We start from the raw sequence: 19,020 nt of genomic DNA on the forward strand, positions 1-19,020 counted from the left end.
GATGTCCAGCCACGCCCGGTGAGTGATACACTCCCGGGTCTGGGTGTAGCTGGTGATTTTCAGGTCACAGGGTTCTACCTGGACTGGTTTTCCGAGCGACCGCATGGTGTCAGACACGCGACGGAACAGTGTGGAGCACATCAGGGTGATTTCTGAGCCGGTATCCAGCAGAGCATCAACCTGTATGCATCCACTTACGTTGGTGCTACAGTACAAACGGCGAGCATGATCATGGTTTGTTAAGTCACCAAGGAACTTCAGAAATTTAGTATCAGGTTTCTCTGGGGGGTAGATTTCAGGAGACTCCTGTGATCTACCAGTCGTGTTCCCCCAGCTGATCAGGTAGGTCCTGGCCACGCTGGGGGGTTGAGCCACGCCTAGTCATGCGGACGTTGGCTCTGGGTCTGGCTTCTTAGAAGAAGACTTTGGTGCAGGGGTCTCATCTGCAGATCTCAGCTGTTCCTTCTGTTTAGCTAGGAACTGCTGAAACATTTCCTGGAGGTCGGCTTTGGTCAAGGACTCACCTGCGGACTCACGTTCGGGACCTACCTGTGGGTGGCGCTCCTTAAACCTTCCATTGTTCCAACCTGCCTGCCGTTGGTTTTGGTTGGGCCACTTCCTGTCTGATCGTCCAGACCTAGGCGGCCAATCAGCACCCCCCTTCCCCTGTTGAGGAGATTGGGACTGCTCTCGCGGTTTAGCAGGTCTAGGTTTAGCAGATTTTGGCTTAGTGGGTGGAGCTTCTGTGCCTTCAAGCTCCAAACGCGGCTCGGCGTCGGGAGCAAGGTGCATGACGCGGTGATGTGCGTCAGGCTTTTGGGGCTTTCCGCCGGCTTCCCAAGCCTGTTGAACGTATCTCCTAATCTCCTGAGTTGTCAGTTTTTTCATCCGACAATACATTGAGACTTCGGAGCGAACACACTCGTGCAGGTTGTGAATGAAAATGGATCTGAAGGCAGGGTCTTCCTCGAGTCCAGGGGCGTTTCGACCTTGGAAATAAGCACTTTTGAGTCAGCGATAATACTCTCTGGGGGGTTCGTTCCTCCCGTGTTTGATGGAGAAGGCCCCCATTGTAGCTGACGCAGAGTCTACATACATGGCGTATTCATCCCTCAACGCTCGGCAGAGCGAGGAGTACCGATCTCGAATGTCAGATGGTAGAGTTTCCATGAAACCGTGCACCGTTCTAGATGTGGTTTTCCAAATTAGCTTGAGCTTTTCCCTTGAAGAGGGTGATGGAAGATCAAGCAGACAACGTTCTATCTCCCTGAGATAATCGTCGACATTGGATTCACCGGTGTTAGGATCAAAGCGTTCTATGTCTTTAGCTAGCGATTCAATTTGACGTACACGGAGCCCTGACTCGCGGTATGGCGCGTCATCCTCTGACTCTGACCCACGGTCTGTCTCAGAGGGCGCTGGATATCGCTGGTGTGCTCTGGGCTCCCAATGTTGACTCCTGGGGCCCAAATCGGGGTCCGGCATGTTGTGGCGGGCTGCTGGCACGTCACATGGGTGTCCCGGGAGGTCCTCCTCCCGGGGCACATCTGCGTAATACAGTCTGCCATGCAGCTGGTTGCCGGCATGCCTAATACCGGAGTAGCTAGGATGGGTGGATGGTTGAGGTGCAGGTTGGGGTGCATAACCCCAATCGGCACCTTGCACCCTTCGTGGACTGGGGGAGCGGTCTAAATAGAGGTGCCGCTCATCTGGTCGACTTTTCACTGATTGAGAAGGCCGTGAAGATGAGGGTGGTGGTCCAACCTGGGGTTCGAGGGCGAACTGCCCTCGGCCCCTAGGTGGTCCTGAATGCCCTATATTGTGTGTAGGGAACGGGGCCGAAGGTTGGGACAGATAAGCTTCATCTCTACCCTGCGGCGTGCGTCCGTCCAGAGAGTCCAAAACCACATACTGTTGATTATCGTACGGAGATGTATCAGGAGGAGGCCTACCTTTACGGCGGGACAGCGGTCCCTCGCTTCCTCGGGTGGAGGAAACCAATTGGTCTTTGGCGATCGTCCTGGGCGGACCCTGGTCAGCTTTGCTGGCTTGCTTTCGTACCGGTGTGGGAGAGCACTCTGGCTCAGCCTCAGAGTCACGCCCCCCCCCCCCCCCCCCCCTTCTCACTGTCTGTTGTCATCAGCAGAAGGGGGCGGGGTCTTCTCCCCATCTTCCCCAGAATCGGTGCTGTCTTCCTCCTCGTCATCCTTCTGCCTTCCATTTTGCTGCCTTTCAGCTAGCATGCTCTGGAGCTTCATGATCTCTCGATCATGTTGGAGTTCTCTCTGATAGAGGATCAAGGCTAACTTAGCTAAGTGAACCTGGATTGGTTTTGTACCATCCGGGTTTTCTATTTGATCAATTACAGCATCAAGCTGTTCTTCAGTGAAATCCCTAGAAGGGTAGTCGGGTTCTCGAGCAACCGCGACCAGTTTGGACAATATTTGTCCAGAAAGTAGGCCAGGTTCATAGTCGTGGGCCGCAGGACCACCTGGTTGCTGGGAGTTGGTCAGTTCACTACTCTGATGCTCCATTTTAACAACCGAACCAAAATAGCCTAGTAGAGCTTCTGCAGATAGCTCAAAGCTGCACCTTTTGGCAGCAACTGCTAGCTTTGTAGCAGAAAACACTAAATTAACCTTTGTGCGCACATGTTTTAGCGTTTTAAATTGCACGGAATGCCGTGACTGATGCTTAAAATACTATTCCTTTCAGTATTTTAGCAAAAGCTGGTGCGTTGCCGTAGCAACGTCTTACAACACTTGCAGTGTTAAATGTGCTATTATTCCTTCAGAATATTAGCAAACAGGGTGTTATCAGTCTTTGAGTGAAGGTTTCAGTTAGTTACAATAGCCACTGTGAGTTAAAGTCGCTAAATTAGCAGTTAATTTTAGCCTAAAAGGGTTAGTCAGAATTACTTACACGCTGCACCTTTAATGAGGAACTGAATTTTAACCTAAAAGGTTAGCCAGAATTAATTACACGTTGCACCTTTAAGGAAAAACTGAATTTTAACCTAAAAGTCAACCAGAATTAATTTACACGTTGCACCTTTAAAGAAGCACTGAGTTACTGGTGAGAGTTCGATGCAGCTTCCTGCTCAGTGAAATCAGCACCACTCTTGCTGGTTCAAGGCTGAACAACTGATTATTTTTAATTCAAGCTAAAGATTTATTAGTTTGTTTGTGCCGGATAGAAAATCTCTGTGTATCCCCCTCACACGGGGCACCAATTAATGTTGGGGTTATTCGGTAGCGAACAATTAGTAAGCGTTAACTTACTTTTGGATTCTTCAATAAATTCTGTAAATATGAGAATATTTACCGATTTATTAATTAATTAAGATATTCTTAGACATCTCCGGGGCACCACCCCGTTCTACCGGGGGAAAATTGAATCCAAAACTCTTATCAGTCTTTCTTGAAGTTCGTAGAATCCTTGGAGCAGAGACTTCTCTTCGACACAACAAAGCTACTGGAGACGAAAATCTGAATTTTATAACATTTAATTGAACAATTTGTCAAATGAATAAACAGTGGCATAAATGAATAATAACCATGTGATATAATAAAATGATGTATATTCAAAATAATGTTCAAGGTGTTTTATGTGTATGTATGTGTGTGTGTGTTTCTAAAATGGAGTCTGTATACAAGATGGCTGACCCCTTTGTCTGGCTAAAGTGGGGGTGGCAACTTGCACTTTAACTTCCAAAGCACTTAGAATCAGTAGTAACTTAACCTTAAATCACTCAAAACATTTCAAAGGATCATGAAACAACACAAAAGATTAATCACAAGTTAATATCTTTAGTTTCACCACTTGGCCATAGTAGGAAACATTTAAAGATATTCAAACAATGATAAATAAGAAGTTTATTCTTTCAAAATGATCCGACGGACGTGTTTGGGACGAAAGAGGAAAGCACGAAGCTACTTTTTAAGCAATAGCGCGGTTTTATTGCTTATTCTGGACTATAGAGGAAACGGAAGAAGAAGGAGAGAGAGAAAGAGATGAGTTTCTGATCACCAAAAGAGCGAGGCGTCCCTCCCTCTTTGATTTGACGGTTCTCCGTGTTTCTCCGCAGCTTTCGGCGTCGTCCGTCGGTTTGATGCTTTCTCCGTTGTTTGGCGTTCTCCGTGAGTGTTTCTCCACGGGCTGGACACAAAGAGAACGAAGTTTCTTTTGTGCTGAGTTTGACAACTTACAGCGTCTCTGAGAGCTGGATGGAGCTCCGCTCGTTCCCAGTCAGGTCCTGATGGAGTTGGAGTGGCTTTCCATCGGTTGCGTGGCTCAACTTGGGCACTTAGAGCTTCCGCATGCTCAAGGGAGTCGGAGCGTTCGACAAGCGTGTCCTTACCGCCAGGTATCCTGGGCAAAAGAATGAGGTTCCTTTGTCTTTCCTGATGATTTATAGTCTGAGTTCGCGGGAAAGCTCTGTGACTCCCGCACATGCACAGAATGTGTTTCTGGTATTAGGCGGTGACGTCATCACAATGCTTCCGTGTGCAAAGCATCATGGGAAATGAAGTTTCTTGGCGCTGATGTGATTATTTGCTTTTCAGAGCAATTTAAGCACAGTCATTTTGGAGAAAATCACTGCATAGTAATTTCCTCATGAGGTCAGACCCTCAACATTAGTAAAGAGTTTATAGAATTTCTTTGTTGTCTTCTTTTTTCTTGGTTGCAGAAATAAGCTGTGTTTTTCTCACCTTCCTCAATCCATTTGGCTCTCGATCGAATGGTGGCTCCTTTAGTGTATGTACATGTTATCCAACTTTATTTGAAGGGTTAGGACATTTTGCTTGTCTATTTCAGATGGGTTAGGTTTATTGCAATATAAGTTTAATTTTTGTACGATAATTCTAAAACCTGAAGTTCATTTTTAAGTTGCTTACTAAATGAAATGGAAAGTTGTCTGATTTTGTATTTTAAAAATTCCCATTTAGTGGTTGGACTGTTGAACTCTTTTGAGTTTACAATATCTGTAATAAGTGACTTGACTTTATTTTTTACAGTAATGGTCATTTTGGAGAAGGCAAGAGTTAAATTTCCAATATTTGTTTATTCTATAAGTGTTGTTTTTCGGTTTAATTTTAAGTGATATAAGGTAATGGTCCGTTAGTGAGGCAGCAGATATATCAGAGATGATGTCATACAATAAAAGTAAGTCATTAGTAATAAGCCAATGGTCGATCCTTGATTTATTAGTTGAATTAAACCATGAGAATTTCTGAGTGACTGGGTTAAGGTGTCTCCATATATCCATAAAATTATGTTCAAAACAGAAGTTGGTAAATAATGGATTTGGGTAGCTTGTCTCAAATTTGGATGACCATCTATCCAGAAATTCATCCCGAACAAGGTTGAAATCTCCTCTAATAAGGACATTATTGGTGGAGTGTTTGGCTTTTAGATGGTCTAACCGTAAACCTATTTCTTCCAGCAATATTTTATTTTGAGTTAAGGTATTATATCCATATATATTTACTAGAATAAAAATTGAATTTTCTATGTTTATGGTAAGAATTAACCAATGGCCAACAATATCATTCTCAATAGAAATAATTTTACCTCGAAAGTTTTTCAACAGGATGGCAACCCCAGCTGACCTTGAGGAACTGTGAGAAAAAAAGGCTTCATCTCCCCATTGATTAGTCCAAAAGTTGCTGTCTTCATGTGTAGAATGAGTTTCTTGTAAAAAGGTAAACACGGCATTTTTTCCCTTTGCAGAATAAGAAAAGGCTTTTCCTTTTAGTAATATCTTTCAACCCTCTAGCACTGATAGAGGTTAACGAAAGTTCGCTGTTTATAATTACCATATAATGAACAAAAAAGAACAATATAGGATGAGCTAACCTAAAGCAATAAGAGAACCTAGGTAGCAATCCCCAAAAATGGTCATCTGAGTGTACAACATTTATAACATTTTGTGGATCTGTATCTTCATACAACAACATAGACGTATATGTAAATAATCATATGTAGTCTCATTTTCACTTACAAATGTTTATGTTAAACTGGCTAGGGTGTAACAGGCTGTCCATTGATGAAGGCATATGGACCTTTAAAGGTGGGTTTCAGCCCTGCTTTTCTCGCTTGTTCCACCCTAGGCCATACCGCAAGACGTGCTTCACGGTCCTCCTTGGTGAGGTCCTCGGCGAATTGGATGTTGAGCTCTCTGCAGGTGGGACGTTTAGTCGTCATCTTCCTCCGCTTATCCGGGTCCGGGTCTCGGGGGCAGCATCCCAACTAGGGAGCTCCAGACCGTCCTCTCCCCGGCCTTCTCCACCAGCTACTCCGGCAGGACCCCAAGGCGTTCCCGGACCAGACTGGAGATGTAACCTCTCCAACGTGTCCTGGGTCGACCCGGGGGCCTCCTGCCGGCAGGACATGCCCGAAATACCTCCCCGGGGAGGCGTCCAGGAGGCATCCTGACCAGATGCCCACACCACCTCAACTGGCTCCTTTCGATCTGGAGGAGCAGCGGTTCTACTCCGAGTCCCTCCCGAATGTCCGAGCTCCTCACCCTATCTCTAAGGCTGAGCCCGGCCACCCTACGGAGGAAACTCATTTCGGCCGCTTGTATCCGCGATCTCGTTCTTTCGGTCATTACCCAAAGCTCATGACCATAGGTGAGGATTGGGACGTAGATCGACCGGTAAATCGAGAGCCTGGCTTTCTGGCTCAGCTCCCTCTTCACCATGACAGATCGGCTCAGCGTCCGCATCACTGCAGACGCCGAACCAATCCGTCTGTCGATGTCCCGCAAGCCACCCTTTTCCGGTCGAGAACCATGGTCTCAGATTTGGAGGTCCTGATCCTCATCCCAGCCGCTTCACACTCGGCCGGAATGTTTAGTGGATCTCCAAAATTCATCTCTGTAGAAACGGCTGGTGAATTGTATGATGACTTGTCTGGGGTGATCAGAGTTTTTGGGGCCAATACGGTGAACAGAATCCAGAATTATGTCAACCTTCTCCTTCCAGCTGGGTTGGATCTTTTTAATGATGTTCGATAAACTTTGTCTTGTGTCTTCCTCTTTGTTCTCTTTTAACCCTTTGAGCCGTAAGTTCCATTTTCTTTGGTATCGGTCGTTTGAAGCTTTGTTTTCCAAGCTGTCAACTTTTGTGGTTAACACTGCATTTGTGGTTTTCAGCTGAGTTATTTGCTTTTCCATCTGCTTATTTTCTCTTTACTCTTGAATTTCAGCGCTGTTAAATTCAACCGCTTTGGCAATGTTACAGATGGAGAGTGTATTTTGTTTATGGTTGGCGCCAAAGCTTTCCATCATTTTTTGTAGACCTTCAATGGCGGCTAGTAGTGCACTGTTGGATCAACACATTCTCACACCCTAAGCGTCGGAAACAAATGCTTGGTCAGCCACCCTCCACGTCAGACCCCAGACGCCAAAAGTGCCCTTTTTCGTTACTTATGTTTGAAAAGGGTTTTTTTCCTTTTTGTAACTGCAGATCCCAATGCAGCGTAAAACTGACGTGATTAGATATCCGCTGATGCGGCACCGAACCAGCTCGTTTAACCGCACCTAAACCTTAACGTTTCACTATTTATAACCTTCCCCTCACCCTCATCCTAACCTTAACCCTCATTTAACCGATGCAGCACCGAACCAGCTCATTTAACCGCACCTAAACCTTAAATGCGGCACCGAACCAGCTCATTTAACCGATGCGACACCGAACCACCTCGTTTAACCGCACCTAAACCTTAACATTTCGCTATTTATAACCTTCTCCTCTCCCTCATCCTAACCTTAACCCTCTTGCTACCTAAAACGTTGCTCTCACTGCGATCAAGTGTTTGTTTCCCCTGCATTCTGACTCTGACAGTCAGAGTCTGACTGTGAATTTTCGTATTTGCCGCCCAAGGTGAACGTTAGAACATACCATCTGGTGAGGGGGAGGTTACAAATACCCTCTACTTTTAACCTCCACCGTGGTAGTTGAAACCTCCCCCTCGCGTTGGCTCGGTCCAAACTCGACCAATCACGAGGCGGCTCCCGCCGTTCACTTCATAGAGCTGGCTTTTAGAGTGACCGACACATCACTAACGTGCTCGCTAGCAAGATGGTTAAGGTTAGGATAGGGGTGAGGGGAAGGTTAAATAAGAGGATAAGGTTAAATAAGAGGATAAGGTTAAGGTGAGGCACAATGAGCTTGTTTGGTGCCCTGGCTGCGGACATCGCGTCAGTGTAACGCTGCATTGGGATGCAACGGTAGCGGACATCCCATCGCTTCAGTTTTACGCTGCATTGGGATCTGCAGTCAAATAAGGGAAAACCCCCTTTTCGCACATAAGTAACGAAAAAGGGCACTTTTGGCGTCAGGGGTCTGACGTGGAGGGTGGCTGACCAAGCATTTGTTTTTGACGCGCTGGGAGTGAGAATGTGTTGGTTGGATACATTAGAGTCGGTTTCTTCTTCTCCTTTTTTTTTGTGTGATGTTGTGGGTTTGCAGGGTGATGAAAGTGGGTTTTTATGACCTCTTGAGTTGGTGTCCATATTCTCAGAACCAAGGTAGTCGTGAGTTAGTAGGGCTATGTGACCTTTGCTGTTAGCTTTAGCCATTTTTTCGTGTTTCATGTATGGCCTCACCCACTCTTGTTTAGTTAATACCAGTTCTAGTTGTAGAGGGTAGTTTTATATTTATGGTGAGATTTTTCATTAATCATTAAGTGATAATAGTTCTTAAATTAGACCATTCTTTGAGGTTGCTACCTTACAGAACGACTGCTCTTTTCGCCATCTTGCCTCCGTCCGATGAGTACGTTTGACAAGCTGCAGCCGCGCCCCCAAAATCTTTTAACATAAACTGTGAACTGACAAATAAATGTCATCGTCTGGGACTTAATGATGTCTGGCGAGAAAGGAACAAAGTGTAGAGAACGTATACTTGGAGCAATAAAAACATGTCCTTGCTGTCATGCATAGACTTTTGGCTTGTCTCCAATGACCTTGTAGACAAGGTGGAGGATGTAAGGACAGAACCCATCGACATATACATATAGATGGAACCAGCCATCTTAACAGACCATTAACTTATACTTATTAGAATTTACTTGAATGAGCGTTTATCTCAGAAGTATTTTCCCAGTTAGTGGAAATTTAACAATTCATTACTTAATCACTTGGAATTTAAGCTAGAAATTGGTGTGATCATTGATAAATATTGGAAACAAGCTTGTAATTCCGGTAACAATGGACAAAATTGGGAACTAACAAAGTTTGAAATTAGGAAAATGGCTATAAAAAAGGGAAGAGTTTAGCAAAGGAAAAAAGAGAAACTGAATCAAGAGTTATTAAAGAAATTTTAAGTTTACAGATAACATCTAATGGTAATCTTACTGAAAAAGAGAAAGAAAATCTGACTGTATTACAAAGTAAACTAGATTAAATGTACATAGAAAAAACTACAGGTGCCTTTGTCAGATCCAGATGCAAATGGATTGAAAAAGGAGCGAAAAATACAAAGTAGTTTTTGGATTAGAGAGGAGACATGCAGAATATAATACAATAAGCAATTTGTCAGTAAATGGAAATATTACGAGCGACCAGAACATAATCTCAAAATATGTTGCTGGCTTTTATCAGGATTTTTATTCATCAGCCTCCACGGGTTCTGGTATAGAGGCCTTTTTGGAAAACATCTCCACAAATGCTAAGAAAATTCATGAAGAATTTAGAGACATCTGTGAAAAAAGGATTTCCTTACCTGAACTTGTGGTATGTATTAAACTATTAAAGGAAAACAAAGCGCCTGGAAATGATGGCTTAACAGGAGAATTTTATAAAGAGTTCAATGAAAAACTCTCTCCCTTTTAGCTGTGTTTGAAGAAGCCATTGAGAAAGGTGAACTTCCTCTGACTATGAAACAGGGCATGATTACCTTACTTCCCAAACCAAATAAGGACAAATTATACATTGAAAATTGGAGACCAATAAGTTAATTGAATGATAACATCACATCAAATTATTAGCTTGATATTTGCCAAAAGACTTAAACATGGATTGAACCAAATTATAGATGAAGAGCAATCTAGATTTATGCTCAACAGACATATAAGCAATAATATACGGTTAATATTAGACATGAAAGATTACAGCGAACTCATTCCAAATGATAGCTTCATACTATTCATTAATTTTTAGAAAGCTTTTGACACTATACAGCATCACCTTATACTAGAATCCATTTCCTTCTTTGGCTTCGGTACTTACTTTCATAATGCAATTCAAACGTTATGCAAAGGGTGTTCTAGTTCTGTTAAACTGAAAACAAGCACATCTGAAAGATTTAATGTATCTCGTGGTATCAGACAAGGATGCCCGGCGTCCCCATTCTTATTTCTCGTAGTTTCTCAGACAATGGCTACACACATAAAAGTGGCACCTTTTACAGGAATAAATGCTGTTGGGAAAAAGTTTAAAATTTGCCAACTTGCAGATGATACAGCCATTTTTAAGGGACAAAAATCAAATTGAAACAGCAATAAATTACATTAATAAATTTTGTGAAGTATCAGGACTGAAAATTAATATTAATAAATCAGTCTTTTTTCCACTAAAGGACAGCAATTTGACCAGCTTTGATGGCATACCAATTAATAAGACAGTAACTTATCTCGGAGTTGTAATTTGTAAAAATAAGAAAGAACATCACAAGTTAAACTTTGATACAGTTGTTAAAAAAACACAATCTAAACTTAATTCGTGGTTAATGAGAGACTTGTCTTTATTTGGCAGAGTTTTCATATCAAAGCCAGAAGGCATATCACGCTCTGTATATGTTACCTTGTCACTAGACATCCAAAAAACTACAATTAAAAAATTGGATAAAATATTATATGACTATATTTGGAGGAAAAAACTTCATTATCTTAAAAAAGATGTTATCACAGGACATAGAGAGCAAGGTGGTCTGAATGTACTAGATTTTAGTACTATAAATAACACGTTTAAAATCAAATGGCTCATCGAATTCTTAAAAAATCCTAACATTATCTGGAACGCTTTTCCAGCATATGTACTTAATACCCTTGGTGGCATAAACTTTTTGCTGAAATGTAATTTTTTTATTGATAAAATTCCCTTGAAATTAGCTGAGTTCCATAAACAAGCCCTGTTATCCTGGATCTTGATAATTTTATCTGGAACAACAAAGGTATCCTCTATAAAAAGAAATCCTTGTTTTATCAAACATGGTTTGACCAAGCCCCCATGTGCGGCTCAAAAATTGAGGCCAACCCGGAAGTACCAAAAATTGCAGTTCCACTCTCATCCACTGGGGGCTGGTGTCAGAAGCGAGCAAATCCTCATTGACTCCCATGTTAAAAATACCAATTTCACAGCAGAAATAAACATGTTTACAGCCTGGTACCAAAACATGTTTTTGGTTTAAATGATCTAGTTTACACTCATGACAACTCTGAGGGGGGTGAATTTTTTTCCCACTCTTCTGTTTAAGTGTATTAAAACCCTAAAATTCTGTATAATTAATGAGCATCAGACCCACGTGACCACAGAGCTAGCTCCGTGGAAAGGCCTCAGTACAGCCTCGGTCTGGCTTGGAAACTGTTCCGGCATTTTGAGTCTGTGCTTGTGTATTATTCTTTAGATATTTTTTGTGCAATTGTTGGACAAAATGACTTGCTGTGGCATTAATTGCACTAATAGAGCGTCCAAGGAGTCTCCACTTCATTTTTTTCGGTAAGTAAAATTATATTTATGTATTTTAGGTCACTGCCAAGCTGAGCTTAGATTTTAACATGTACTGTTAACCATGAAATTTAAATGTAATAGGGTAAAACTCAGTGCATTTAACATAATGCTGCACTTTAGAAAATGGGGTGAAATATAACATGTTGGTGGAGCTGGGTTCCGACTATCGGCTTTTGGAGCTCTCGGGAGACCGATGTTTTCCACCCATTTCTCCCCTCCCCGCAGCTCGGCGCATCTCTGTCTAATCGCGGCTTCTGTCTGCTGCGCGGGCTGCCGGCCGGCTTGTGGTTCTCCCCTCCCTGCAGCTTGGCGCATCTCTGTCTGATCGCGGCTTCTGTCTGCTACGCGGGCTGCTGGCTTTCAGCAACTTTCGGGAGACCTCTGTGTTCCACCCGGTTTTACCCAGCGGTCAGCCCAGCGTATCTCTGACTCAGAAGCTCTGGTGTTGTGCAAACTTAACTCCAGTTGTAGCTAGGTTACTACCTCCGTTAGCTTAGCTCCCATGCACCTCTGCGTTAGCTTTGGGTTAGCTTGTAGTTAGTTCGACCGGGTGTCGTAAGTTGATCCCAGCCTCACAGCCACACCCTCAGCTCCACCTCTCTTCCCTTTTGTGGAATTGTCTGGGCTTGACGGAACCTGTGACACTGTCAAAATGGCGGTGGTGGCCACCTCCCATTTAGCCTTAAAAACGTGGTATTGGATTCTATGGAAACCCATTGTCCAATATTTATATGGCGATGGGTTTGACAGAGGAATCCTGTTAGTAGATCAGTTACTGAATAAAAATGGTTTTCTAATGTCATGTTCAGAATTTCTGCAGTTAATTTCCCAGTGATGCCGAAGGAATACGCAGTGGTATTTGATGCAATCCCTGCAGGTCACTACAAATCCTTAAATGAGTGACATTTGAACATAATGCTGAAACTAATAGAATTTTTGTTAGAGCTGTTGCGATTACAAGGGAAAGATGTACTAATAAATGTGTTAGAAACCAAATTTCTTGTTCAGTCCCACCTGCTGCCAAGTTTTTTTTACATTCAACCATGGGTTACCTAAATTGGAAGAAGGTGTCATAGTCTGTGTCTTCCCCATGTGTCTCCTTATGTCCTCTATCCCTCTTTAGATTCCCCTTTTGTGTCTCATAGCACCCTCATGTGTCCTTTGTCTGCATCTCTGTTGTGTGTCTTAAGTTGCAGCCCCAGCCTCTTGTTCCCCAGTTCATTGTATGTGTGTATGAGTTTGTGTGTGTCAGTATGTGTATGTGTTTGTGTGAGTTCTTCCCTTAGTCTTTAGGTTTAGTTTTGTGTTTTATATAGTGTTAGGTTTATCTGCCCTCCACTGGCTCTCTTCCCCATCCAGATAATTGTTGTCACCTGCCTTTCCTCCAGCCTCACTCCACACACCTGCTTCCTGTGTCCCTAATTGCTCCTCTCTGTCTATATAAGCCCTCCTTGTCTCATTGTTCTTGTCGGTCCATTGTTGTTTGTTAGCGTTATTATTTCTGTCAGTCTGCTCGTTCCTCTGGTGTTTTTTTTTTTTTTTTTTTTTTTTTTTTTTGACTCCCTGGATTTTTGGATTTTGGCTCCCTGCCGTTTGGATTTATTTTTGTTCTTCCTCCAAATAAAGGATTTTTACTTACATACCCACTCCTGTCTCTTGTCATCCTGGGTTCTGCATCTTGGGTCCTAACCTCCTGCTCCTAAACGTGACAGAAGGCTAATCCTGCAATACATAAATATTGTATTGAAAATAAAATTAAAGAAGTTCCATTTAAAATCTTGCACCAGATTTACCCTGTTTAAGATATACTTAAAAGATTCAAAATAAATATGGAAGAGTCGTGTACATTCTGCCAATCAAGTAGAGAAACAATATTTCATTTATTTTATCACTGTTTATACACCAAAAGATTTTGGTCTGAACTGGAAGAATTTACTGTCACAAAATTGAAAGTCGACATCAATATAAGAATTTTTGATGTAATGTTATATTGTGATTTTCAAAGTTTGTCCAAAAATGTAATGTATGTTATTCAACTGTTTGTCATCCTTGGAAAATTCAATATCCACAAATGCATATGGTCTAATTCGCATCCTTGCTTTAAAATATTTCTTGTGGACTGGAAACTGTATTACAAAACAATTCAACATGTGAAGAACACAAAGGCTATAAGAACATTTCAACTTCTGAAGGATCTGAGCATGTTATAATGAGTTTAATTTTATTCTTGTCCTCTTTTTACACATCGCAATATGCTTTAAGACCCTCTGGCCTATTTGTAATGTTCCTTGTGCAGGTTGCACAAGTGTTTTCTGTACCTATTGTCATGTATTATTCTAATAAAGTTTATTAAAAAAATAGTAATAAAAAATAAAAAAAGACAAGCTGCAGCCGCAGCCACTACAAACCACGCTCGCTACAAAATACGCCCCCATGTGCCTGTTGAGCTTCCAAGGCGGTCAGAAAAGGGAGATGTATCAATCATGGCAGCGTTATGGGTCGGATCTGGTCCGCAGCAGCCCGCCACAGGCTCCAGCAGGTAATGGGGGTGTTTCAAACCCTCCCAGCGGTTCAGAGGAGCTTAAATCTGGGTTGGATCCAGACTGCAGCACCCCGTCACAGGCTCGAGCAGAGAATGGCCGAATCTTTAACCCTCCCAGTGGGCAGGGGTCGGATCAAGGGCGCAGCATCCCGCTGTCAGCTCCAACAGGTGATGGCAGTGTGTTTTTAATTCCCAGCGGGGCAGGGGAGCTCATTCCTGGGTCGGATCCAGTCCACAGCAGACCGCCACAGGCTCTAGCATGATGGCGGCCAAGGGCGGAAATCCCATTTCAATTTTGGGGGGACAATAAACAGTAAAACTTCAGAGAGTAAATTTGGGGGGGGGGGGGGGGGGGGACATGAAAAAAATGCTCTCTACATACAACACTGTATGTCCTTATAAGAGAATGACATGTGACTCTGTACCTGTGTCTGACAGGCTCTGGCTGCCTGTGCTCAAGTGACTGGACTTTGCCTAATGAAACCATTTACAGTAGAAACAATTTCATAGGCATTCCATTTCTTTCTTATAGATGCCTTTATCAAAATGCAAGTTTCTACTTACTTGACGTTCTGGAGCATTAAAAAATGACCTGATGTCTGCTGTTTTTCATTTCTCTGCCGTTTCAACTGACCTGGTCTGCTGACAGTTGGACAGCAACACACACACAGATGGGATATTGTCATTAGAAGGATATTGATCAACAATAATATCTTGCCAATTCTGTACATCTCCATGAGCATCCTTTCTTTTTGTTTTCATTTCAATAAGACCGTGGCCTAAAACGGAATAAGCAATTCAGAATGAAGATTTAAAAGTAGATTGTTAATAGTTGAAGCAACATGTCATAAAATGACATGGCTATTAGCTGACCAACAGCTACACGTGTGGACGGATGCAAAGCATTAATTTTAAGTACTAAAACATATCTAACTTTTTCACAACAAAGAGAGAGAACATAAATGTCAAATTAAAATTTTATTAAATCACATAACATGAAAGCTACTAAAATCCAAATAGTTCCATATTGATTTTAATATATTTGAAAATTTCCTTCTAAATATGTCTAGAAAAAATAACAAACTTCAAATCAGCTTTCACAAGTCAAGTATCAAAATGACTGAAATCTCTTTAATAAATCATAGAAATGTTTGTAGGCTATTAGAGAATAACTCTGTAATATTTAATAACTTTATCTAAGTCCTATTGAACAAAAAGATACACAAAATCTAAAAATATATTCTTGACATATTTGTTTCATTTTAACAATGAAAATTAAAAACATTTATTTTACAAATACACTAAACATATACATACTCTATAGTTTATCTTTCAGTTGAATCGATCCCTCACTTTTCTCACTTTTCATAGTGTTTTTGGGTCTGTGTGGCCAACGGGATCTTTGGCTCTATGTTTTACACTGAGAGCTTTGAGCAACGTGCCTCCACCACACATTTGCTGCAACCAACCAGTTCATCCCTAAGCTGCACGGTGCATCTGCACTTTGACATATTGTAAACAACTGCAGAGCCTGGGGAAGACGGGATAAGAGCGGTTAAACGCTGTGGTTTTCCATACATCGGACCAATTAGTTTTGATTCTACCATATTCATCTGCTAAATAGGATGAAACGCGGACATTTTCATCGATCTATAAATGCTCCGCAGATTCCAGGGGCAGACGTGAAAGTGTACGGGTCCGGAAAAAGGAACTTTTGATCACCTTAGTGAATGGAATAATAATAGCGGAATAATCCTGGAATGACCAGAGAACATGAAGTGACAACTTTTTTTTACTGTGGTGGTGGTGGTCTGTCATTAAGGGATCTCCGACCAGTGATCAAAATCTAAAGATAATCGGTGTCTATGTTTGACATTTATGACCACATTTGACATACATATTTAAGTTTGTAGAACAAGCGTGTGATTATTGACTTACTGCTGGAAACTGCTGGCTTTTTAATTCCCGCCTCCTGTGAGCCTGCAGGCTGCTGTGAAGCTGTGAGCGGCGCAAAGCCGACAGCCCCGCCCGTTGGAAACAGCGTGTGTGGACCGACCATACCAACTTGAGGAATTGGGGTGGGGGGTGGGGGGGTGGGGGGGGTGGACTATAATTTCTCAACAATGAAAAACACATTGTTTTGTATTTGCAGACTAACTTTTACGTTGTGGTTTTAGAAGACAATACAGGTTTACTGATAGCATTTATGTGTTTACAATAACTTTTGTGGGGGGGACAACTTTGTGTGAGGGGGGACGCGTTCCCCCCCCCCCCCCCCCCCCGTCCCCCCTGGGATCTCCGCCTATGATGGCGGCGTTTCAAACCCTCCCAGCGGGGCGGCTGAGCTAAAACCTGGGTCAGATCCAGGGTGCAGCACCCCGCCACAGGCTCCAGCAGAGGAGACTGGGGGTTGGTTTGCATCATTAAGCGCCTTTCAGTGCGAACAATACAATTGAAAGAATAAGTTTATACAGAAATAGTAACAATGTAATTAAACAGACTATACAGGACTCCAGATTTAAATATGAATGTATGGATAATTTTTTTTTCTTGCATAGACACTTTATGGCCATCCCCAGTGGGATTATAAAATACCGATACTACCAACAAATAATCAGTTGCTGGTCAATATAGGCACAACATACATATGCTTATTTAAGTTAGCAGATGAGCTGTCTGTCGGCCACATGTGCCTTTTTTTAAAGGGATTTAAATGGAGGAAAGCTGGCACAGTCCTCCTTCTGGGGCTTATAGCACAAAAAATGTAATACCAACAGCAAAACTGAAGACAGCACTTTGAAGCTGACAAAAAACCTACTAAATTTGAGAAAATCATTAGTGTACTATAAAAGATGTGGTCGGTGGAAATTTTTGTTTCAAGATTTCATATATCATGCATTTAACAGAGCTCAGCTGCTCAGATGTCATTTCAGACCTCTGACACGTCTCATCGCCATTCAAAAATTTGCTGCACCTATTGGAAAATTTCAAAAAGCGTGAGCGGCAGAAGGCTTTGATGGTCATCTGTGTGAATTTTTATGTGCCTACCATGAATTTTCTAGAAGCTATGACGAGAACATGTTAGCTGTCTGAAGCCGATTGGAGGAAAAAATCTCTGTTCCTTTAACATGGGTTTCAATGAGACAGAATCAGGGTCTCTCCTCCTTCTGAGGCTTATAGAGAAAGAAATGTAACACTTAAGGACAAAATGAACCCCATTCTGAAAAGCTGACAAAAATTCCTACTTTTTGAGATATAGCCTAATTTGTTTCAGTACTCCAAATGGTCTAAGTGTTGGAAAGAGTCGTTTCTAGAAAATGTGAAGGTCAAAAGTTAGTGTGTGGAATTTTCAGTTTAGAGTGGTGGGAAGCATTTTTTTAAATTTGAATATTCTCAAAGAAATGAACCGTACGACCACAATGTTTGGAGTACATTCATGAATTATAGCTCAAAACTAAGGGATATCCGTAAGCTGTAAGCCAGCATCTCATTTCAATCGGACCTACGGTTCTCTCGGGACAATGCCAGAAATGGAGCAAAGGAGGGTCATTGCTCCGATCTCTGCCCATTAAAATTTTTGTGAATTTTTCTGAAAATCTCAAGCTGTACCTCAACTTCTACCTGTGATTTTAGACAAACTGTGATAGATATCAAAAAGATTTTAACCCATCAATAGCTGAAAGTCTTGTGAGTTTGTTGAAATTTGAATGAAGTCTCTAGGTTAAAGTTAACCTATAAGAGTAAGAGTTCAAAAAAGTGATAGGACTTAGCTGAAAATTGTGCAATCATATTCATTTCAATGGGGCCAAAAAATCGCAGAAAAAGCTGAATATCTCAAAAAGTAAAATATATTTTAATACCAAAAATCATTGCCGGCATAAGCTGAACGAGCTGAACGTTTTGATACCAAAATTGTGTAAATAGTTGAAGAATTGTGGAAGTAGTTAAATGCCAAAAAACGTACGGAAGCAGAATAATAAACTAACCGACTGTAAAGAAAAACAGGATCACTATAGTTTGAATGCAATTAATATGTTTATGCAGCTGGCTGGAGCCCAGACACCATCAAACACTTTGTAGTTTGATGATCTGGTCAATTAAATTCTGTGAGGAGCAAGATAACACGGACGGGTCGAATGCAAAGGACAATTTTCCCCACACCAGTGTGTGTGGCAACTATGGGACTTCAATCTTAACCAGAACTCTGTACACCCAAGGCTGTAGTTCTCTTGTTTCCCACATGAGGGCACCACCGTTTTCTCAGTGTGACCCATAGAAAGTTCTGAGGCTGAAGATGAGCCAGACAGACTGGACCATAGAGGGGACCCACACAGACCCATCAGATCTTTAGCTGTAATGGTTTGGTTCCATCTTCTTTATGTTCTTGGATGAAGAAAATTTGTGTCAGATTTTCTGTTTATTTCAATGTTTTTCAGTTAACTGAGTGACAGTCTGAGTGCAACATCCGCTCTGCGCACACACTTATCAGTGGTTCTGTTTGTTATTGTATTTTGCGTGAGACGACTTGGTTCTTGCTGCTGCTGTCTTTTACCTGTGCGTGGTCCAGAGTCCCACCTAGGTGTCAAGTCAGTATCTATTGAAGTGGTGTCAGGTCACACTGGGCAACAAGGGGCTAAAGGTCAGTAACTAACCTCAGATCATCCTCGAGAAAATAATGATCCCTGCTGTTCAGTCACCCCTCCACGAGTCATCCTCCTCCCAGAATTCCTTTTGAAAAAAT

The sequence above is a fragment of the Nothobranchius furzeri genome, chromosome 5, assembly GCF_043380555.1.
Source record: "Nothobranchius furzeri strain GRZ-AD chromosome 5, NfurGRZ-RIMD1, whole genome shotgun sequence".
Taxonomy (NCBI): Eukaryota; Metazoa; Chordata; class Actinopteri; order Cyprinodontiformes; family Nothobranchiidae; genus Nothobranchius; species Nothobranchius furzeri.